Genomic DNA, 22,752 nt, shown 5'->3' with positions numbered 1-22,752 from the left:
AAGCCGTTTTGTGTCCTTAAAGAGCAGGTTTGTGGAGATCATATGGAGCTCCCCCTCCCCCTTTTGTTAATCTTCCTGAAAACCAAGTGTCTGTAGTTTCCTTGTAAGTAGGAAATATATGAACATGCTGTAACTTCTGCTACGGCCCCAGTATTTTATAATCTTGTCTGTGTTGTGCCCTGGGCTGGATGTGGGCACATTGAGCTGTTCATTCCTTCTGAACACACTCCAGGAACCTCAGCATTCTTGCCTGGACTTTGACTGTTGAGTCTACCTGGACTGATACCCTTCTCTCATCTTGTATCTCTTGTAGTGACATTTACACATTTAACTTTTTCTGTGGGTAGCTACTGTAAGAGTTTTACGCTTCACTTCTTTCTTCTATAACGTTTTACTAGTTATTGCTTTCACCATCTGCCTTAAATAATTAGTTGCTTACTTCTTCTTAAGTAAATTTTTGGCTTCTTGTGCTAAAGGTTTAATTTTTCCATGCCCACAGTGGCTGGCACAAGGCTCCTAACCTGCATGGTATATGGGCAGGGATAGAGTTCGTTTCGGTGACACATTGAGAAACTATATTATGAAGTATTATTAGCACCATTTGCCATGGTTTCTGTCTGCTTGCTTATTTTCGTTTCTCAGGGTTTGGTAGCTGAGTGTAGGATGCTAGAATATAAATTTTTCAGAATTAGGTTCATTAAAATATGCACTTAAGGGACTGATAAGACAGTAGACCATTTTACTGACTTTGTGATGTTAGGTTTAGCATTTGAGAATTCTGTGTACCAGTAGATAAAAGCATATTTATCGATACGTATTTATCAAGTGCTACTGTGTGCCAGGTCTCTGCTGGGAGGAATACAGAAGGTTCCTGTCCTGAGTTTTTGTTTCATTTAGTTGAAAAACACTTCTCAAACTTGGTAACTATATATAGTATAGTGTTTAGCATCGAGAAGTATCCTGTAGATATTCTAAATGCAGGTTTTCTACGTTTAGGAAACCTGATATGAGAATCTAAATTAAGAAACAGAAGAATTAGGGCACAAAATTTGGCTTTACCGAATAAATTGTTGGAAGTACTTTCATTGTGCAGATATTTCCTCAGCAACTAATCCATGTGCGTTTCTGGTTCCATACCAGGTTTGCCTTCTTGAAGAGTGCGGAAGAGAAATAGATTTATAAAAGATCTCTTACGTTGGAATGTCCTTTACTGTAAACGAGTTCAAACTATGATAGTAGAACACAACATTTAACATTGTGCATATTTGTTACGAAGTACAAAGTTGAGTTTTTTATACAGTGGGCCCTCGGAGGTTTAGAAAGAGATTCAGTCCTAGGTTGCAGTTACTGAGGAAGACTTGCTACTTGAACTGTCCTTGATCGTTTGGGTAGGTAGAGAAGAATGGGTAACTTGCAAAGGTGTAATTGAGGCGAGGGGCTGATGGGAAGCTAAACTGGCCCTTTGCAGTAGAGGATCCATATTTATGAACTAACAGAAAATTCAGGCTGTGTTGATTGAGGTTCTTAAATGGGAGATCAAGAAATTAGCTTTAACAAATAGACATGTTGACTTTATTGTTAATCCCTGAATAGGCTGTGACAACATGAAAAAAGTGTACGGGCATATTTACTTTGTAGGTGAACTGCAAAGAAAAAGTGCTTTTAGATTTTATTTGTCTTTCAATGAAATTGCTTCCCTTTCTAGGACTGTATGTTATAGGCGTGTTTGTGGTAAGTTTTGGGGTGATAGAAGCCATGGAGGTAAAACTTGTTGTTTAGTGTCCCTACTTAGTAGTTAGAATACTTCCAGTAAATAAGCAGGCGATGTCTAAAGGACTCCTGTTGCTCCTGTCCAGTCATGGAATCTTTAGTGGAAGCTGGCAATCATTTTGTCTTAACACATTCGTCTGTTGTTTATTCAGAGATTTTTTTCTTTTTAAATTCAGAGTACTGTTCCAGAATTAATAACATGACTTTTTGTGAGTTATTCAGTAATGTCAGGTGTAAAAGAAACTTCTGCTAAACATCTAATGCAGTAAAAGAAAAAATGATGTTTTTAAAAAAAGCATGTTGTGGCTTAAGTATTTACATACTTTTAAAAAGTGCAAATTAATATTCCCTCTTTCATCAAGCTAAATATCTTGGTAAAATATTTGCATAGCACTCCAGTTGATGTATTAGTAGACTGTTCTACCTTTTTCAAGAGTAGGCAAGATAGGATTTCAAAATTGGGAAATGAAGTTAGATGGTGACTGGAGGGAAACTGAAGATGCAGAGAATAATACTTTCATTCAGGGGTCTGGTAGCAGTAACATTTAGCTTTCTTCCAGCAGCTTTTCTTTCTAGAATATTCTCGTAGACTTTGCTGACTGCAGTTTGCATTCATTTTATTTTTATGGGGAAATAGCAGAGATGCTAGCAGTTAGTGCAAATTCATGAATTAAATACCTGTTCAAGTTATAGAGTGCAAAATTTGTGGGATTTTGTGGACTGTAGAATAGAGACATTTGTGAAGGCTGTGTATTTTACTGCTACAAGAGACATGGGTGTTTTTTAATGTAAGGTATTCATGCAGCTGTCTAATTTTTCTTTTAGTAAACCTATATTTCCATTTCTTCTACCCACTTGGGGAAAGCAGCCTCGTCTCAAAAGGGAGTTAGGGACTTGACATCTCCCCCTCCGTCCCTGACCCGCAAGCATTTCTGCCTTCCTCCCAGTAGATGGCAACAATTAGGCTGATTTTTGAGAAGAGTCAGTAGTTCTTACCTTTGTGATCAGACTTGTTCCTAATTATTTCTCAAGTGTCTGTAGGAACTTTAGTGTTGATTTACATATTTTGACATCAGCATACTTTTCTCCGAAAACTAAACTGTCAGTTGCAGAGTTCGTTCTTTTTTCTACTTTACTCTTCACCCCGTCTTTAAGTTTGCCCTTCCAGTTGCTGCTATGAGGTAAGACTTGGGGAATTTCAGCCTTTGGTGTGGCCGTGTAAGATAATCTGCTTCTGCCTCTTTGAACCATCTAGTATTACTTTTCAGCTGCCTCTATATTAGGTCAGGCCATGTTTTCTCCAGGTATCTTCTCATTACACACACTAAGTTTTCTGAAAGGAATTTCGGGAGAGATAAGACACTATCATTTAGGATCTTTGTGGTGGCACTAGTTTTAAATGATACCCAATTTATGCTTCTTGAATCAGTTAAGGAATTGGTCAATTTAATGTTGGCTGGAATAGCAGCATTTCTTTTCTGGTGGATGGGCCTCCTACTTCTGCATTTACTTCTATTCAGCGTGTGTTAGTTTTTTTGTGTGACTGAAAAAGAAAAATAAGATGATTCATAATGCACAATTAACTTTTCAGAGTTTACTATATTTAGAGATACTTAGAACTTTTTTCAGGATGCCTGCTGAGTTGATTTAAATTTTTGATGTGAGAGTAAAGGATTTGGGAAGTTTCCATATTAAGAGTTTTATAGTTAGGAACGTCCTAATCTGTAGTTCTTTTAAGGAACACATAGAGACTTAGCGAAACAATAGTTCTAAAAAAAATTCTGCAATTATGTCTGTTTTATGGTCCAGTATTAGAATCCTGGTCCAGTAGAAAAAATTATGTTGGTTTCAGCAGCTGCTGTACTCACACCTAGAAAAATACTCATGTAAAGACATCTTTGCTCTCAGTTAAGGTAGTCTGAAGTTAGCAGTGGGCATAGAATTAATGTGTATAAATAATCAAAGGGTATGAATTAATATTTTTGAATACTACTGACTTAAAGTCCTAGATCAAGATTTGGGATTCTGAAGATATGTAAGATGACCACATTTAACTCTAAAATCAATTCCATGTTGTATTTCTGATGTGGCTTTCACTATAGATATGCATAATATAGCCTTAGCAGTCATGGTGTGGGAGATTAATGGGATAAAAATAAAGAAAAAGGCTTTATGAATCATAGCAACCGATCTCTGTTGCATTCTTCCCTTAGCTCAGTGGTGTGTAGGTCAGTATCCAGGGGACTGGGATGGGAAATGAAGAGGGGGGTGGGGTGGGGATGGATAGGTAAGTGGGTAAATAGAAGAGAGTTGGACATTCTAGACCAGAAGTGTAGTGAAGGTGGGTGAGTGTCTGTGTCAGAAGAGGATGTCATTTTTGGTTCATTGTACTGAGTAAATACATTCTAGATTCTGTGTTTGTTTTAATAGTTTTTTTGCCCCATGACATTACATAGGCAGAATGTACCATATTCTTCCTATGCTTTGAGTATCCTATGCTTTGAGTATCCCTATGCTTTGAGTTATTCATAACCCCAACTAGGATAACAGGGATTATATAAATATAGTATAATGGAAAATGAGATGGAAGTATGAGTCAATTAATCAGTGCATACATTTACATGAACATTTCTCTTTTTAAAGTTGGCATTTCTATCATGAAACTTCAGTCAGTTTACTCGGACAATTTTGCTTTTTTATGGCTATACACATTTACATACTTTGAAGGCGGTGCCATATAGAAAATATGGGCCTTGAAGCCAGAAACTCTGTATTTAAGATGCTCCCTGTTCTAGCTATGTGATCTTGGATAAGTCATTTAAACCCTCTGAGACTTTGCTTTCTTTTGAATAAAATGGGTTGGTATTAGAATCTTGCATAGGTAGTATATACTTGATAAATGGTATAGCTGCTGCTGTTGTTATATTGATGAAGAAAAAAATGTATATTAATTTGGATAGTTTAGAGGAAGGTTTATACCCTGTCTTCCAGAACCAGGGTCAGTAAACTTTTTTCACGAGGTGCGGGACAGCAAATATCTTGGGCTGTGTGGGTCATGTAGTCTCTGTTGCAGTTACCCTGCTGTTGTGGGGCAGAAGCAGCCACTGACTTTGTTTTAATGAAAGTGATCTACAGGGTGAAGCAGCGGTCCTGATTTGGCCTGTGTGCCAGTTTGCCAGCCCCCGTTCCACAGTATTACTTGCTACCTTTACTTTGTTCACAGGAATTTGAAATGGCATCTATGTGTTCTAAAGATCGTGTGATAATGTCTAAGCGATGAAGGAATTTGGTGTAAATGGCTAAGAACAAAGACTGGGATTTCATTTAAACCCTGGCTCTGATTCCATTAACTTTGTGACCTTGGGTCAGTCACTTTATTTCGGCTTTAGTCACTTTATTTCGTAGGCTTGTTGTGAGGATTAAATTAGTTAATGTGTAAACCGTAAAATAGTGGCTACTGTAGGATAAGTGCTCGATGTGTTCTTATTTGTTAATAATCATTCTTTTTGAGAGGAAGCATTTCTATTTTCCTTTGTTGATTGTCTAAAAAGAGGTTTGAGAAGATGGGTTTCTCTGACATCATCTTGGAATTACGTAAGTGGTAGAGTCTTAAGGTTGAAGGAGATAATTTGATAGGTTCGGTGGACTCAACAGCAAGATGAATTTGGTCCCGGTTTCCCGGTTGTTTGAACTCAAATTGGACAAGTTATTAAGGTGCAAATTATAGAAAAATCTTACTTTACAGGATTCTTTTGAGTTTGTAACGAGAGAGTGAAGTGCTTAGCACAGTACCTTGTTCACAGTGAAGTGATGAGATGGTAGTTGCTATGATTACAATTTTTTTTGATTAGGTATTGGCTCCTAGAAGGAGTTTAATAGTAGCTTTTATTCTATATAACAGAACCATATGATAGTTCTTTTAAATGATGGCTTATTGTCACAGTTGCTGTAAATGTCTAAAATTACAGTCAACAGGGTGTGAATTTATTGTTTTTCAGATGTTATAATTTAGGTGTTAGTAAATTTAATGGACAATTAAAATGACACTTTAAAGATGGAAAGGAAAAGTATCCTGACCTGGACTAACATGAAGTGTTTGGAAAAGTTTTTTGGGGACCGTATGTACATCTGATCCAGGTTCAAAGATTTTATCGTTGCTAATTATAGTCTCTTTGACTACTAATAGTTTCAGTAAGGTCAGTGTTAGATGTGTGATATGGCTTAACGTTTTTTGTTTTGATGGCTTTTTGATATAACTTCAGACTCCTAAAAATGTGGTAAAAGTAGTGTAAAGAATATCTCATTTTCCTTTTATCCAGTTCCAAGGTCAAATTTTTATATCGTTAGAAGATAAGTCTGTTTTCTCTTTTAAAAGTTTTTTAATCAATAAAAAGCCTTTTTTTTTTTTTTAAGGAAATACATGTAAAATCGGAAAAAAGGTCAGTGCAGTGAACACTTTTTTTTTTTATGTGGCTCTTTACCAGTCATTAATACACTTGTTGACTTTTCAGAATGTTGCGAATGGGTTTTGTTCCTGACTCTAGGCTATCATTACTGAACATTACTATTGGCAGTCGGACCCTCCTAAATAGCCTGCTTTTTAAGGAATTACTTGCTTCGTACAGTGAGTGCGCCTTGCCCCTCCCTTGCTGGCTGGTGGTCTTGTATATGTTGCGGTACTCTGTGTGTTCCCCCTACTTCCCCTGGCTCTTAATATGTGTTGAGTTGCAAAATCACTTCCTAGAATTGTGCATTAAGTAAGTTCTGAGTGAAGGCTTGCATTGCGTGGCTTTAAGAAGGTGATAATTCTGGTAGCTCATTTTAAAGATGTATTCTCAGCACTTTTTAGTGGAGGGGATCAATAAGACCTTTTAAAAAAGATACTTTAAACTGGTTTCTGAAAAGGGTACGATAAGTGAGAGCCTTATTCTGCAACAAGTAAGGGCCTATTGTGTGCCCTGAAGACCTATTGTACAAAATCTTTTGCCCTTAACTTTCAACATATAATCTTTTTTTTTTTTTTCTAAATGCCTTCTCTGCTTTTGCCTGCTATTCCTTATTAATGATTCCTTCTGTCTGTGCCTGCGTGCTTGAAGAGTCTTAGGTGAGAGGACTTAAACATTAAAAAACCCAAAAAACCCACAAAACACCTCTTCTTGGATTTATTAAAACATTTTTTTTAATGTTTATTTTATTTTTTTTTTCAACGTTTATTTATTTTTGGGACAGAGAGAGACAGAGCATGAACGGGGGAGGGGCAGAGAGAGAGGGAGACACAGAATCGGAAACGGGCTCCAGGCTCTGAGCTGTCAGCACAGGGCCTGATGCGGGGCTCGAACTCACGAATCGCGAGATCATGACCTGAGCCAAAGTCAGACGCTTAACCGACTGAGCCACCCAGGCGCCCCTCTAGCTTTTGTTTTAGTAAAAAGGGGTCCATGTTATGTTTTTCCCCATGGTGTTATATGATGAACATTTCTCTATTTTGTTATTCTTTATTGTTTACTTTATATTTACTTGTCTAATTGTTTTGGCAGATTTTTAAAAAACTGTTGTTAATACTTTAAGGAACCGCTTTGTACTAAGTTTTAGAATGAGGGGTATTTATCCATTTGTATTAACTTGGAAAACATTCTTGTGTGTGAGAGGTGTGCATGTATATGAGACAGGTGTGTGTGTGTGAGAGAGAGAGAGAGAGAGAGAGAGAGAGAGGTGTGTGTGCACGTGGTAGCATTTGGTGGGAGAGTTAGAATGCTCCATAGGACTCCTTTCTGTTCTGCCTCTCGCCAACCTCTCTGACCTTAGCTTTTCTTTCACCTTTTAGTGGCCCTTTGTGCCGCCTGGAATGCTCTTCTAGATCTTCTGCATCTGTCTCCTCATGTCTGAGGTCTTGGCTCAGAAGTTACCCCTTGAAGAGGCCTTACTTGGCCACCCTATCCATAATACATAATAATCCCTTTGATAGGAAGTTTCACCTGCAGGTAATAGAAAACTTGACTGGACCTTAAACAGTTCGAGGTTTATTTTTCCTCCTATGACGTGGTTCAGGTATGCAGTGGTTCCAGCAAGGATCAAACTCTGTTTCTGCTCTGCCACTGTTAACAAGTGGTTCTCCTGGACACTGCATAGCTGCGTCATGGCTTGAAGTCATTATGTTCATCACATTTGAGGCAGGAAGGAGATGTGGGCCTATTTATTTATTTATTTTATTTTTTAATGTTTGTTTATTTTTGAGACAGGGAGAGACAGAGCATGAATGGGGGAGGGTCAGAGAGAGAGGGAGACACAGAATCTGAAGCAGGCTCCAGGCTCTGAGCTGTCAGCACAGAGCCTGATGCGGGGCTTGAACTCACGGACTGCGAGATCATGACCTGAGCCAAAGTCAGACACTCAACTGACTGAGCCACCCAGGTGCCACCTTTTTTTTTTTTTTTTTTAAAAGGAAGCTCGATGCCCAGTGTGGGACTTGAACTCATAACCCCAAGATCAAGAGCTGCATGTTCTATGATCCAGCTGGCTACCTCCTGGGGCCTTTTATTTAAAATCCAGAAAGCAAAAGTATTCCTAGAGGAAGCCCAGCATATGTTACCATACCTCTTATTGGGGAAGAGCTAGGGTATACCTCTGTCAAAAACAAATATGAGTAATGGTATTGGTGTATGAAGATAGGTTTAAACCACTGATTTTGAATTCTTTGGATCTGCAATCCATGATAAGAAATGCCCTACTTTGCATTTCCAGTGTATGTGTAGATATGTGTATGCAACTGAAATTTCACAAACAGTACTTAAGCATTAGGCACGCTATTTTCTATTTTCTATTTCATTTAAAACCTCTGATTATGATCTTTTAAGTCTGAGAATTCTTAACCTTTTTTTGTGGTGTGGACCCCTGTAGCAGTCTTAAGCAGTACACTCCTCAAATAAGTATTTTTAAATCCTGAAATAATTGCATAAGACAAAAACTCTAATATATCAGAATGTTGAATCTATCTCTTAAACTGCTAAACTAGTATGTTGTAATGCAGTAATATGTTTCTTTATTTTCACTTTCAATAACATGATCTAGCAGCTGTTCAGAGTAGTGATGAGTGTAAATGATATCTTGAGGTATGTGCAACAATTGTAATGTGATAGGATAATACCTGTGATTTCTCTTGGTGCAAGGCCAAAGGTACTGCCAATAATGCTGTGGTTTGTTGCCTATTCATGATGGATGGAGGGAAATGTTAAGTTTCAGTTAGAGGTTAGTGAAATTATATTCTTTAATCCAAGTTCATGAACCCCTGATTATGAACCCCTGGTCTTAATTGATTTCAAGGCTCTAATCATGCAGTTTGAGAAAAAATACTGGCTTTGGCCCAATCATGACTCATCCTTTAGGGCCAGGGGAGTAGCCTACTTCCTCAGAGGTGAATGGATTTGTACCCCCCTATAAGGCAGGATTCTTTTAGCAGGGAAGAGAGTGGGGTACATGGAATTAGGGTAGGGAATGTTATCTTCTGCCTTCTCCTGCCTGTAGTCCCCCCTCCTTTATTCTTTCCAGTTGTTTTAATTTTCTTCCTGCGCTATCCAGTGTTACTGTTTCTGCCTCCCCAGTGGAATGTAAGTTCCCTAAGGGAGAGACTGTCTATTTTTCCCTTTCTCCTAGTGCCTAAGGCCTAGGAACTAGGAAGTAGGGTAATCAAGAATTGAGCAGCTGAGTAAAACCTGTGGACTCCCCTATACCGTACAGTGAGTGTGGGCCTTGGTATCCCCCTCCTCCTCCCTTTTCCCTTCTCTCAAAGAAACAGGTGTGACTGATGTAAAGGCTCGAATGTGAGAAATGTAGGTAAAGGCCCTGCTACAAAATGCTTCACACACATGAGATGATTCTCCTGGTGGACAGGGGTGTAAAATGACTTGCGTTCATGTGGTTCCCTGCCTTGCACTTTCAGATCTGTGGGTGTATTTCAAATAGTTTGTAAGCCAGGAACAGAGATAGTTTTTCTTAATTTGTATAAGAGGAATAAAAAGAAAATTATTCAGTAAAGAACTGTAGTCTAAGGACATTAATCTAAACCTCCCTGGAGTTAATAGTATGCTTGCCATCTTTACAGTTTTTTTTTTTTTAAACTTCAGGGCAATCTTCCTTTCCTTTTATTTATTTCTTTCCCTTGTTTTTATTTTTATATTATTATTTTATATTATTTTTTTAAGTAGGCTTCATGCCCAGCGCCAAGCCCAACTCAGAGCTTGAACTCACAACCCTGAGGTCAAGAGTTGCAACAACTGAGCCACCCAGGCACCCCTTTCTTTCCCTTTTTATCTATTTTATTTTTTAAAATTTATTTTTTATTTAAGTTTATTAGAGCGCACGCATGTAATAAAGGCAGAGAAAGAGGGAGAGAGAGAATCCCAAGCAGGCTCTATGTTGTTAGCACAGAGCCCAATGTGGGGCTTGATCCCACAAACTCTGAGATCATGACCTGAGCTGAAGTCAAGAGTCGGACTGCTTAACCAGCTGAGCCACCCAGGTCCCCCTTTAAAGTAATATTTCTGACTTAAAAGACACATTAATGCCTTTTGCACAGTTGGGCTGCAAAATTCTGTTGATTGAATGCATTTTTATGAGTCTGCATATTTGTCTTGAATATCTGCCTCTCAGTCTTTAGGGTTTGTTAAAGTTTTGTTACAAGGTAAACTAGTACTTCTTTTGGATCACTGGACTTGTGAGTCCTAGAAGAACTTCATTTGGAACAGATAAGTTGGGTTTAATTGTTTTGTTTGCTTTAGAAAACGTTAATAATGCTTAAATTGATCAAGTGTGAGATACTATGAAATATAGTTGTTAGTTCCTATGTAAGTACCTCTGGTTTTCATTTTATTTTTATATTTAATAGCAATGTTGGGAAACAGGAAAAAGCTATTGACTTCCTAAGCAGTGTAAGGACTATGAAGGAAGAAGGCATCATTTATTAGAGAATAGGAAGATGTATAAGTAGTGAAGAAATTGGATTATCAGTCAGATTTAGTAAATGCGTTAAAAAATAGATTCCATTATATATAGGAGTCTTTTCATTCTTAACAAACGATGATTATTTGTCTTTAAATGTCATTTGGTTTGCAGTACCTTTCAATACCTATTGGGAAGAGTCTGGCATGTTACATTTTTTTTGTTGACATATATGAAGATCCCAAAGCAACAGCTTTGGAGTTTTCCTTTTTATGCAATACTTCGGAAGGAGGAACCACTTTCAAAGCAGAACAGAATTTTTAAAACTGCTTTATCCAGATAATGTAATTCATATGCCATACAATTCACCCATTTAAAGTCTACAGCATTTTTAATATATTCAGAGTTGTGCAACCATCACCACTGTCTACTTTCAGAACACTTTCATCGCTCCAAAATAGACCCTGTACTCACTGGATTCTGTACATTTTAGTTTTAGTTTTAGAATTGACAATTTGGAGATAATGTGCTTTCTGTTACTTAAAATCATACCAGGTAAGACCAGTCTTGCCCATTGTGTAATGTGGGACTACACATGGGAACCCCCCGTTACTTGGATTTGTCCTCCAAGGAGGGTTCATCCCGTATGATAATTTTTCTATTTGAAGTTATTATTAGTTGAAGTTAAACATCCTATTAACTAGAAACTCTGCTTCTTTGTTGGCTGTAACAGTGTCACCTGAACAAGGCAGGATAGGAAACTGTTCTTGGAAGATGCCACATGTACTTCAGAACCAAATTCGGAGGGCTAGTTCTCCATGGTAGGGAGCAACTTAGGAGTTCTTTCTGCTTTTCCAAGGTAGAAGTCCAACTAACCGATAAAAATTGTATTTTTGATTGGCTTCTACAGACTAATATCCCTTTTCTTATTTAGAATTTGATACAGAATGTTTTGTTTTAAAACACACCTGTTAACACTCTACATTACTGTATCTGGAATGCGGTTTAGTTGGAAGTGTTTAGGTATGATTTCTGTCTTTGGAGTGTCTTTTGTCATTTCTCTTGTTAAAGTGTTTTCAGACTCTCCTCTTAGACCCTAGCCGGCTATTTTCTGTTCGTTCGTTCATTCATTCATTCATTCATTCATTCATTCATTCATTCATTCATTCATTCATCTATGTTCTTCTAAGGACTTCTATCTAAGTCCTTCTGAAGCTGTTTCTCTGTCTGAAATGCCCTCCTTGCCTTCCAGTCCCTCTCTCTTCTGGACAAATACTTGGGTTTGTTTTTTTTTTTTAGTTTATTTATTTTGAGAGAGAGCGCAAGCGGGGTGTGGGGAGAGAGAGAATCCCAAGCAGGTGTCGTACTGCCCGGGCTCTGTAGGGCACAGACTCATGAATTGTGAGACCATGACCTGAGGTGAAACTGAGAGGCAGACACCTAACGACTGAGCGAGCCCCCCGGCTGCCCCGCAAATACCTTCTTATCCATAAGAGTTTTCCTGCTTGCATCCCTGGGAGGTGTATTGCCTCCCCTAAGGAAGGCTTGGGTTGTTCTTTTGTAATAGTTCTTCCAGTAGTAGTCTATTAGTTTTCATTCTAGGTACTTTACGGTTTGGTTTTTCATTGGTCTGAGCTTCCCAGACTTCTTTAGGTCTTACATGCATGTTACCCAAGCTTCTAATAGCATCATCACTATCTGCTCATCTTCTCTGTTTTTATTTATTTATTTATTTATTTATTTATTATTATTACTTTTGAATGTTTACTCGTTTTTGAGGTAGAGAAAGAGACAACACAGCAGGGGAGGGGCAGAGAGAGAGAGAGAGAGAGGGAGAACAGAATCCGAAGCAGGCTCCAGGCTCTGCGCTGTCAGCACAGAGCCCAACCTGGGACTCGGATTCACTAAACCGCAAGATCGTGACCTGAGCCGAAGTTGGACACTTAACCGACTAAGCCACCAGGTGCCCCTCCCTCACCTTACTTTAAAAAAGGGCCAGGGCTAGCTGCTGTCTCAGCACAGCACAAAATGAAATCTTTCTTAACCCTTTAGTCACTTGGTTTATTCTTACTGGTTTTGTGATTCTTTTTTTCCAGGAGAAACTTAATTGTCCTGTTTTATGTTTTGGTATTACCTTCTCTTTCTACCTTTCTTCCTAGTTTTGTTTTGTTTTTTTTCCTTGTTTTTTTTGTGTGTTTGTGTGAGAAATGACTACGCATGGAAGTTTGGTTCTGGTTTCGTTTGGTTCTCTTTCTCTTACTCCTACTGCAAGTGGGTACTTGTATTAGTTGTATTTCATCTTAATATTTTTCTCCCTTAAATTGTAATAAAGGATGGGGAAAGAAGATACTGAATTTTGATTCCTTGATATTGATTTTAGCATATTCAGCAATGCTATTTAGTACGGTTTTTAGAGTGGTATGTTATTTTAGTGTTACTGTATGTGTTACCACTTAATTTTGAATTTTTTTCACTAAGGGTTATATGTAGTGTATTACAAATGGAAAGTTACAAACTAGGTTTGATGCATACTTTTTTTAATTTAAAAAATAAATTTTTTTAACGTTTATTTATTATTGAGAGACAGACTAGGGGAGGGGCAGAGAGAGGAGGAGAGACAGAATCTGAAGCAGGCTGAAGGCTCCGAGCTGTCAGCACAGAGCCCGATGGGGGGCTCGAACTCACAAACCGCGAGATCATGATCTGAGCCGAAGTCGGATGCTCAACCGACTGAGCCACCCAGGTTCCCCGATGCATATACTTTTAAAAAAGGCATTGTGTAAGTAAATTCGTCTGAGAGAAGACTGGAGTTCTAATCTGGTTTCAGTTTTAGATCCTTGAGCATAGTTGGATTTCCTTTGAATCTCTTCTGTTAGATATGAGTAATCTTGCTATAGTTCTGGAATTGCTAGGATTAAAGAAAGTCATGTGTTAGACGTATACAAAGTATTCATATAGAACAACAATATACAAAAACTTAGTAGTTTTGTCTTTGTTATTGGAGGAAACACTGAATCTCCATGAATGAGTTGGGATTAAAAGAACATCTCGATTTGGAGGCCTGAAAAGTAAAGTAGGACTTAAAAAAAAAACCCAAAACTCTAAGCATTAATTGAACACTGGGTCACCTGGAGCTGTTGGTTACTTGAGATCGACTAACTACCCATCTGTGTCTCATGAAATCTTTTAAGGATGGAATCAGGAAGCTGGGCCTCAGGAACAACAAACTGAAACCAACAGTTCAGATAGTCTTACCTGTTGTCTCTACCCCGTGTGTGTCTGCTTTGTCCCTTTCTCTCAAGACTGCTTCCTAATGAGGCTGTGTTAAACATAGCCATTATAATGCCAGGCTTTACCCTTAACAGTCTAGGTACCCAGAGAATCTTGGGGAAGGACTCTTGAGTAGTCCAGCATAGGTCATTTACAGTCTCCTGAGCCCTAGTTAACTTATGGGTGTTGTGGGATATAGGGGCTTATCATGTAGTATGTGGCAGCTTCTGTAGGAATCTGTGGGAATACATTGCATAGAGAGAAACAGATGAAACGTGGTTGTCTAGTATGCGTACCCCCTTGTATTTAATGTCGTATTTCAATTTGCAAAATGCCATGGAGCTCTTCAGATCTCTTCTGTAATACGCAGAAACATTGAGAAATTTAAGGCAAGATTTTTTTTTTAATGTTTATTTTTGAGTGAGCGAGCACAAGCTGGGGAGGGGCAGGGCCGGGGCGGGGGTGGGGGACAGAGGATCTGATTCGGGCTCTGCGCTGACGAACCCATGTGGGGGCTCAAACATATGAACCATGAGATCGTGACCTAGCTGAAGTCAGATGCTCAATTGACTGCGCTACCCAGGTGCCCCATGCTTTAATGTTTTTATTTGTTTATTTTGATGTTTTTATTTATTTTTGAGAGAGACAGCAAGTGGGAGAGGGGCAGAGAGAGGGAGACACAGAATCCGAAGCAGGCTCTGGGCTCCGAGCTGTCAGCATGGAGCCCAACACGGCGTTCAAACTCACCAGCCATGAGATCATGACCTGAGCCAAAGTTGGACGCTCAGCCAACTGACTCACCCAGGCACCCCTTTAATCAGTTTTTAAAACCTTACTAGATAGTGTATGTTCATTTACATTTATCTGTCACCTTTATTTTTGCAGTACTGTATCTGGGGTCATTTTATTGCTGGTGGAAAAACTCAGTTTTTAATCTGACAAAAGCTTAATTCTTAAAAGATAATACTATGGTATAGAATTCTCAGTTGGCACGTATCTTTAGTGTGCTGAAGAAAATAATTCCACTGTCTTCTGGCTTCCATCATTGCTGTCGAGGTCAGCTGAGAGTCTGTAAAAAATAATTTCTCTCCTTTCCTTAGATAGATTTTCTCTATCTTTGATACTTTGTCATTTCCTTATGACATATCTAGGTAAATGTCTTTTTATGTATCCCGTTTAAGATCATTTGGGCTTCTTGAGTTTAAGCGTTGGTAGAGAGCACCAGTGCTAGAAGATTCCAAGCCATTGAATGTTTAGATATGCCTCTACAATGCCTTCATTCTTGTACTTCTGCGATTGTAAATGTTATGTTGGAACGTCTTACTTTATCCTCAGTATATCTTCGTTTTTAATCTGTTGGCTTCTGTGTTGAATTCTCTGTAATTTTGGTCTTAATGTTTGTTGCCAGATCTGTCTATTGTTCTTTATTTTTATACACATATTAGAAGTTCATTTTGGTTTTCTTTCATACTTGTCCTTTTAATAGTTTCCTTGATACCTTTGGCTTTTTTTTATTAAATTTTTTTTAATGTTTATTTTATTTTATTTTTGAGAGAGAGAGCATGAGCAGGGCGGGGGGTGCAGAGAGAGAGAGAGAGAGAGAGAGAGAGAGAGAGACACATAGAATCCGAAGCAGGCTCCAGGCTCTGAGCTGTCAGCACAGATACCGACGTGGGGTTGGAACCCATGAACCATGAGATCATGAGCTGAGCTGAACTTGGACGCTTAACCCACTGAGCCACCCAGGCGCGCCCTGCCCCACCTTTGGCTTTTTCAATTTTGTCTCTTAGATATTTGAACATAGAATTTTAAGATTTGCCTGATAATTCTAATATCTGAAATCTATGTGATTGTTTCTGTTGTTTGTTTTTGCAAGTTCTTGTTCATGGTGCCTTGTTTACTTATGTTTACTCTGTGTGGTGTTCACCATGTGGTTTATTTGTAGAGGTTTCCTGAACCTGGAATAAAGGAGCCTTTATCCAGAGAAGATGTGCTTTGGCTTCTGGCAGGTATTTAAGTGCACAAAAACTTTGCTACCAAAAATGTAGCCCTTCGCCTGGCAAGGGAACTTGTTAGAAATGCATCACACCAGGCCTGTACTTATATTTTAATAAGAACCTGCATTCTAATGAGATCCCTAAATCAGTGTTAGGCAGGCTAAATATTGAGCCACCCTGTACTGAAAAATTGGCAAGATTTGGAATACTCCGGTTTGAAGTTTCTTGGATTATTCAGATTATTGAAATTTCAGAATATGACAGGAAATCTTGGCAAGGCATGTGTAGCTTTCAGATTTGGTTTTTTACTTTCTCTTTTCTCTCCATCAGGGACTCTTCCTGTCCTCACTGCTTAGCAAGTTGATTTAGCAATTTAAAAAAAAAAATTTTTTAATGTTTATTTATTTTTGACAGCATGAGTGGGGGAGGGGCAGAGGGAGAGGGAGACCCAGAATCCGAAGCAGGCTCCAGGCTGTGAGCTGTCAGCACAGAGCCTGACACGTGGCTCAAACTCACAGACCGCGAGATCATGACCTGAGCCACAGTTGGACGTTCATCCGACTGAGCCACCCAGGCTCCCCTGATTTAGCAATTGAGTGGAATGAGGATTAGGGATATATCTGGTCATCTTAATCCTCAAGGTGTAGCTCATAGTGGGTTGTTTTTAATAAATTGATGATGACCAAAATTTGAAATAAGATTAGGTTCTTGAGTAATTTGGGTTTGGAGAGTAAAGTGGGGAAAAGCTTCAAACAAGTGATCAACATCATTCATCGTTAAGGAAATCTAAATTAGATCAGTGAGATACCACTATACCTCCATCAGAATGGTTAAATTTTAAAAGACTAACACCATGTGTTGACAAGGTTATGGAGCAACTTGAAATTGTATACTTATCGATAGGACTGTAAAATAGCATAGCTGCTTTCGGAAAGGTTTTGTGGTTCTTTTAAAAGTTAATTATAATTGTTAGGGTGCCTGGGTGGCTCAGTCAGTTAAGCATCTGACTCAGCCCAGGTCATGATCTCACAGTCTGTGGGTTCAAGCCTTGCATCAGGCTCTGGGCTGACCACTCAGAGCCTGGAGCATATTTCGGATTCTGTGTCTTCCTCTCTCTCTGCCCCTCCCCCGCTCACATGCATGTGTGCACACTCTCTCTCAAAAGTAAACAAACATTTAAAAATGTTAAAAAAAAAAGTTAATCATAATCTTCACGATGATCTAGATATTTTGCTCTTAGTATTTACTTAAGAAAAATGAAAGCATATATCTATGAAAAGACTTCCAGAAGAATGTTTGTAGCAGCTTTATTCATAATGGCCCAAACTTAGAAACAGTTCATGTGTTTGCTAACAGAAGAATGGATAAACAAAATGTGATATAATAATCATACAGTGGAATACTACTTAGCAATAAAAACTGATAACACTCAGCCACGTGAATGAATCTCAGGATATACAGAGTCAAGGAAGCTTTGTGCACACATTCTGTGGTTAAATTTACATGAAATTGGAAAATAGGCAAAACTAATCTCTGAGAAAAATTAGAACGGCACTTTGAGAGTTGGGAAAAGTGCAGGATTGAATGGGTGGGAGCACAGAAACTTTCTTGAGTGGTATTCTATTTGATAAGGGTTTAGTTAACACATTTAGGATTAGGTGTATGCATTTGACAAAATTCATTAAATTTTATGCTTAAGATTTGTGCATTTCACTGTTTGTAAATGTAACAAAACTTGAAACAAAATTTTCATGTTACTTAATGATATACACAAAGTATAATGATGTCTGCAACTTAACTTTGAAATGCATCAGAAATAGGATGGACATTTGGCCAGACAGGGATGTATAGGTGAATAGATAGGGATACATATGTGATAAAGGAGATTAACACACCACTACTTGTAAAAAGCTAGGTGATGGAATTATGGGTGTTTATTAAACAGTTCTTTCAAATTTTTGTATTTTGAAAATTTTCATAACAAACTGTTGGGGAGAAAGTAGTGAGAGAGAAGTGAAAAAGATTAAAATGAGTTCAGAAAGGGAATTGGATTTATGCCTGTTGTACGAATTCTGTTCAATTTACATTTGTGCCATGTTAAGGATGATAACTATTGATTTGAAAGTGGCTTTTAATTTTTTGATTTAATCCTTTTATTCAGCTAAGAAATTTTTGTTTTAGGCTAGAAAGCAGGAGAACCGCCTGTCTGTATCGACTGTAGTGTGCCAAAGACTCTTTGTAGCTCAATTATTGCTGGCTGTGTCCACTCGTATGTATGTAACAACAGATCCAGTGCTCCGTTTAGAAGAAGGGCTTTTGTTAATATACCTTATTGGTCCACCCCAGGGTTGTTTCACTTTATTTCATCATATTCCGTGTTTACATGTTATTTACATGTTACTGCTTAAGGCGCCCGTTAGTCAGTACTTGTGATTTAGCAGGATGCTGAAGGGCGGAATGCCTAAGGTGGAGGTGTTGTGCTAGAATGGAGTCATGTGATCGCCGTTGAGCTCTGCTGCAGATAGTTGGGCAGAGTGTGGAATTGATTCTGCATCCTCTGGAGTTTACTGTGAGGCAGTTGGATCTCATAGTATCAGAAGACTCGTACTCAGCTTCATATGATGTATGAGGAGGGAGTACTTCTCCACTCAGGAACTATGAAAACAGGACTGTGGGAAGATGTCCGGTCACTGTGGCCACTTCCCGCACGGATGGGGGACAGGGTTTGTTTTCTTTTGTATCTTCACCTCTGAGAGGCATGTTTTCTTTGATAATCTTACACTGTTAGAGTTGGGAGTCGGGCAACAGGGATTTAAAGGATGAATTAATGAAATGTAGGTTGACACATTTAGGTCAAGGATGATTTGTTCTATATCCAGAAGCTCAATTTTTCTCATTTCTGATAGAGAACTCTCAATGGACATTTTTTTTTTAAAAAGCAAGTGGTGATGACTCTGGAAACAAAAGCAACAGTCTTCCTTTCCCCTCCAGAGATGATAGTAACATATATTTGAGTGCTCACTCTTTCTCTAAGAGACTGTTGTTATGGAGGGTTTCAAACATACAGAAATAGAACTGTCTCTTGAAGCTCTGTGGACCCACAACCCAGCTCTGACACCATTAGCTCCTGGCCACTCCATCACCATACTCTTAACCCCGCCTCAGTTACTTTGAAGCAAATTTTTTTAGTTGTTATTTGATCTGTAAATGTTTCAGTCTGCTTCTCTGAAAGATGAGAGCTCTTTTTAAAGACATAAGCTTAATACCATGGTTGTATAATAAAACATAGTTCTTTAAGATCTGTAAATATCCATCCAGTGTTTAAAATTTCCGTACTGCATTTTGTTGATGTATCTCTTAAAACTTAGTTCGTACATGTTCTCTCTTCTCCACGGCGCCCCTCCCCGCCCCCCCCCCCCCCCCCCCCGCGGTTTGCTTACTGTATTTTCTGTGTTTTACTTTCAGTTAATATTTTTTTTGTAATAACTCTGGTCATTTTTCCCATTAAAAATTTTTTTTCAATGTTTATTTTTGAGAGAGAAAGAATGCGAGTGGGGGAGGGGCAGAGAGAGAGGGAGACACAGAATTTGAAGCAGGGTCCGGGTTCTGAGCTGGCAGCACAGAGCCCAATGCGGGGCTTGTACCCACCAACCACGAGATCGTGACCTGAGCTGAAGTTAGACACTCAGCTGACTGAGCCACCCAGGCGCCCCAATTTTCAGTTAATTTTAATAACTTAATGAGATACAGGTATCCTCATTTTATAGGTGAGAAAACTAAGGCTTTGGTAGGTAAGAAATTTCTCCAAGGTAACATGGTTTATGCTGGAGCCATGATTCGAACTAATTAAAGAAATAGATGCCCTTTATAAGCTTCCCTCTCTGCTCTGCTGTTGACATTTAAGGTATCTTTTTATGGACTTTTCCCCCTACATATGTGCAGACAAATACATGGAATTTTTCCCTGTTTTGTTCTTATCCTCAGGTCTCAGCTTAACATATCTCTTCAGAGAAGTAATACCTGATGAGTCAACCTTTCCTTCCCCCTTCCCCCTTCCTTCCCCCTTCCCCCTTCCTTCCCCCTCCCCCCTTCCTTCCCCCTCCCCCCTTCCTTCCCCCTCCCCCCTTCCTTCCCCCTCCCCCCTTCCTTCCCCCCTTACTCTCTACTTTGTCCGATTTTTCTCCTATTCCATCTTTCCTGGCAGTTAGCACAATGTGCAGATAGCTGGGTTACTTCGTCTTCCCAACTGAGCATGAGCTCCATCCAGGCAAAGGTTATGCCACTGCCTGTGAAAGCTTGAAAATACTTGTTGAGGGAATTTACTGAGTTCTGCCCTTCGTCTGAGTGCAGCATTTATGTTTACCTCTTTGTTTTTAGGACTTCTGGGCCTGCCGTAGACTTGCAGCAGTGTGGCTATTTCACCATTCCCCTCCTGAAAACATTTGGATTCTCTCCAGTTTTTCCTCTGTGACATACTGCAGCTAGCATCTTGATCACATATATTCTTGCATACTTGTGCAAGTCTTTCTTTAGATTCCCTGAAGATTCCTAGAAGTGGAATGCTGGATTCTAAGAAGATGAGTGCAGGTTTTAGCTATGGGATGTAGAAGAGTCATGTAAAGATTGTGGAGGATTAGGTGAGGTGTAATGATAGCAAGAGAATGGTGTATGTAACCTGTGTCAGTTCTCAGACCTAGCTGAATTGGAATAATGTAAGGGTCTTTAAAAAAAAAATCAGCTTTGATTTCCCTTTACCCCCATTCTGATAGGGCCCAGGAACCTGTATTTAAAAAAAAACTTAGATTTGGGAACAACAGCTTTTTTTTTTTTTAAGTTTATTATTTTGAGAGAGAGCAGAGAGCAAGCATGAGCAGGGGCAGAGTGCGGGAGAGAGAATCCCACGCAGGCTGTGTGCTCTGAGTGCAGAGCCTGATGCCGGGCTTGATTGCATGAACCGTGAGGTTATGATCTGAGCCAAGATGAAGAGTTGGATGCTTAACCGACTGAGCCACCCAGGCGCCCAGGAAACAACAGCTTTAATATTTTTTTTTGGTTATAGGTTTGTTACATGTTCTGGCTCATTATGGAGGCAGTCCTTAGCACCTGTTTATTTTTAATTTTTTAATGTTCGTTTATTTTTGAGAGAGAGCGAGACAGAGTGCGATCGTGAGGGACAGAGAGGAGGGAGACACAGAATCCGAAGCATGTTCCAGGCTCTGAGCTGTCAGCACAGAGCCCCACGCGGGGTTTGAACTCAAGAACCGTGAGATCATGACCTGAGCCAAAGTCAGACACTTAAACTGACTGAGCCACCCAGGCCCTCCAGCACCTACTTATGTTTTGTAAAAATGCTACTGTTTGTAGAAATGTGGAGCACTGGTCTGTAGAGTTTATGACATTCTTTTTTTTTTTTTTTTTAAGATTTATTTATTTTTGAGACAGAGAGAGAGCATGAATGGGAGAGAGGGTCAGAGAGAGAGAGGGAGACACAGAATCTAAAACAGGCTCCAGGCTCTGAACTGTCAGCACAGAGCCCGACGCGGGGCTCGAACCCACGGACCGCGAGATCATGACCTGAGCCGGAGTCAGACGCCCAACGGACTGAGCCACCCAGGCGCCCCGAGTTTATGACATTCTAAATGTGAGGCTTTTTTTAACCTTTGAAAAATACTGTCTGAGACTATTTTCAAATTTACATACAATTCCTATAACATACAGAATTTTTTAAATTAATTAATTTTTCTCCTGTGACATAGATAATTTTAAACAAAAATTTGGCACTGTGCATTTTTCTGCTTTATATTAAACTTACAGTCTGTATCTTGTTTCCCCAACTTTTGAGTTAAATTTTTTAGTTTTGTTTTCCCTGAGCCTAACCACAAACTTAGTAGTATTTGTTCCTGAAAATCTTCAGGATCTAACACTGTTGATTACAGGTTACATATTATTGTTGCAAAAAGTTGGTACCAATCCATGATTATCACAGTGTTGAAATATTTTTTGTTGTTGCCAGGCAGGCTAGGTAAACTTTTTAATACAAGCAGTCTTAAATAAATTAACCTCTCTGGTTTTATTATTATGGTGGAGTTCGCAGCAGTGATGAGAACATACATGTGTTGAAGAAAATATTCTGAAATTGCCTTATTACATGTATTCTAAAGGTCATTTACCAAACAAAATTGTTTTTATCCATGGGGAGCACCTTGCTGTAAACTACAGGATACTTCGCGTTTTACTTTCAATGACTGTGATTCTTACCCAGCGGGCATCTTCCTATCCCTTCTATCCCTGGTGGAGAGAGGCATTTTACTGATTATTCTTCCCTCCTTCCTTCAGTAGTTCTTTCCTTTTGATAATCACTGTGTCTGATTGTGGTGTTACTAGGTCTTTATGAGGAAGAATTTACACAATATACCCCATTTAAGAAAAGCTAAAATGTTAGGCTAGAGTGTTACAAAATTGAGAGCGGAATCAGATTTTAGAGGCTAGCTGGTCCATAACCTTTCCCTTTTTTTGTCTCTTCATTCCTGGGTAGGTAGAAAAGAACATCTTTAAGAGGATGTACTAAAAATGCTGGTGATAAGCTGACTTTCTACCCCCACCACCGACTGGCTAATTATGGTAGCCCGCAGGATTGAGACCTGTTAAAACTGAGTCTGTGAGCCATCTTGGGCACATGGGCCGAAACTTGCTGACTCTAGTCTATAATCTTGAGGCCTTAACAACAAGAAAGAAATGCTCTATTAAATGTAGTTAGTGTTTTGAAGGATTATAGAAGTGA

At 39.0% G+C, this 22,752-nt stretch overlaps 1 protein-coding gene across 18 annotated transcripts in view; it reads left to right on the top strand.

The window, feature by feature from the left end:
* The window catches only part of TRIP12 (thyroid hormone receptor interactor 12), a 139,467-nt gene that overhangs the window by 6,999 nt on the left and 109,716 nt on the right, over positions 1–22,752 (top strand). The window contains exon 1 of one of the 18 annotated variants that reach the window (XM_086719852.1): positions 7,730–7,751. The exons of the other annotated variants lie outside the window; for them this stretch is intronic. The gene's annotated coding sequence lies outside the window, so the exon portion shown is untranslated. Of the gene's footprint in view, positions 1–7,729; positions 7,752–22,752 lie in introns of those variants that run through there. 18 annotated transcript variants of the gene reach the window in all.

Source organism: Puma concolor, chromosome C1 (assembly GCF_028749965.1).
Source record: "Puma concolor isolate L17-30 chromosome C1, mPumCon1.1.hap2, whole genome shotgun sequence".
NCBI lineage: Eukaryota > Metazoa > Chordata > Mammalia > Carnivora > Felidae > Puma > Puma concolor.
Note: the sequence above shows the minus strand (reverse complement) of the source record. Positions and strands in the feature narration are given on the sequence as shown.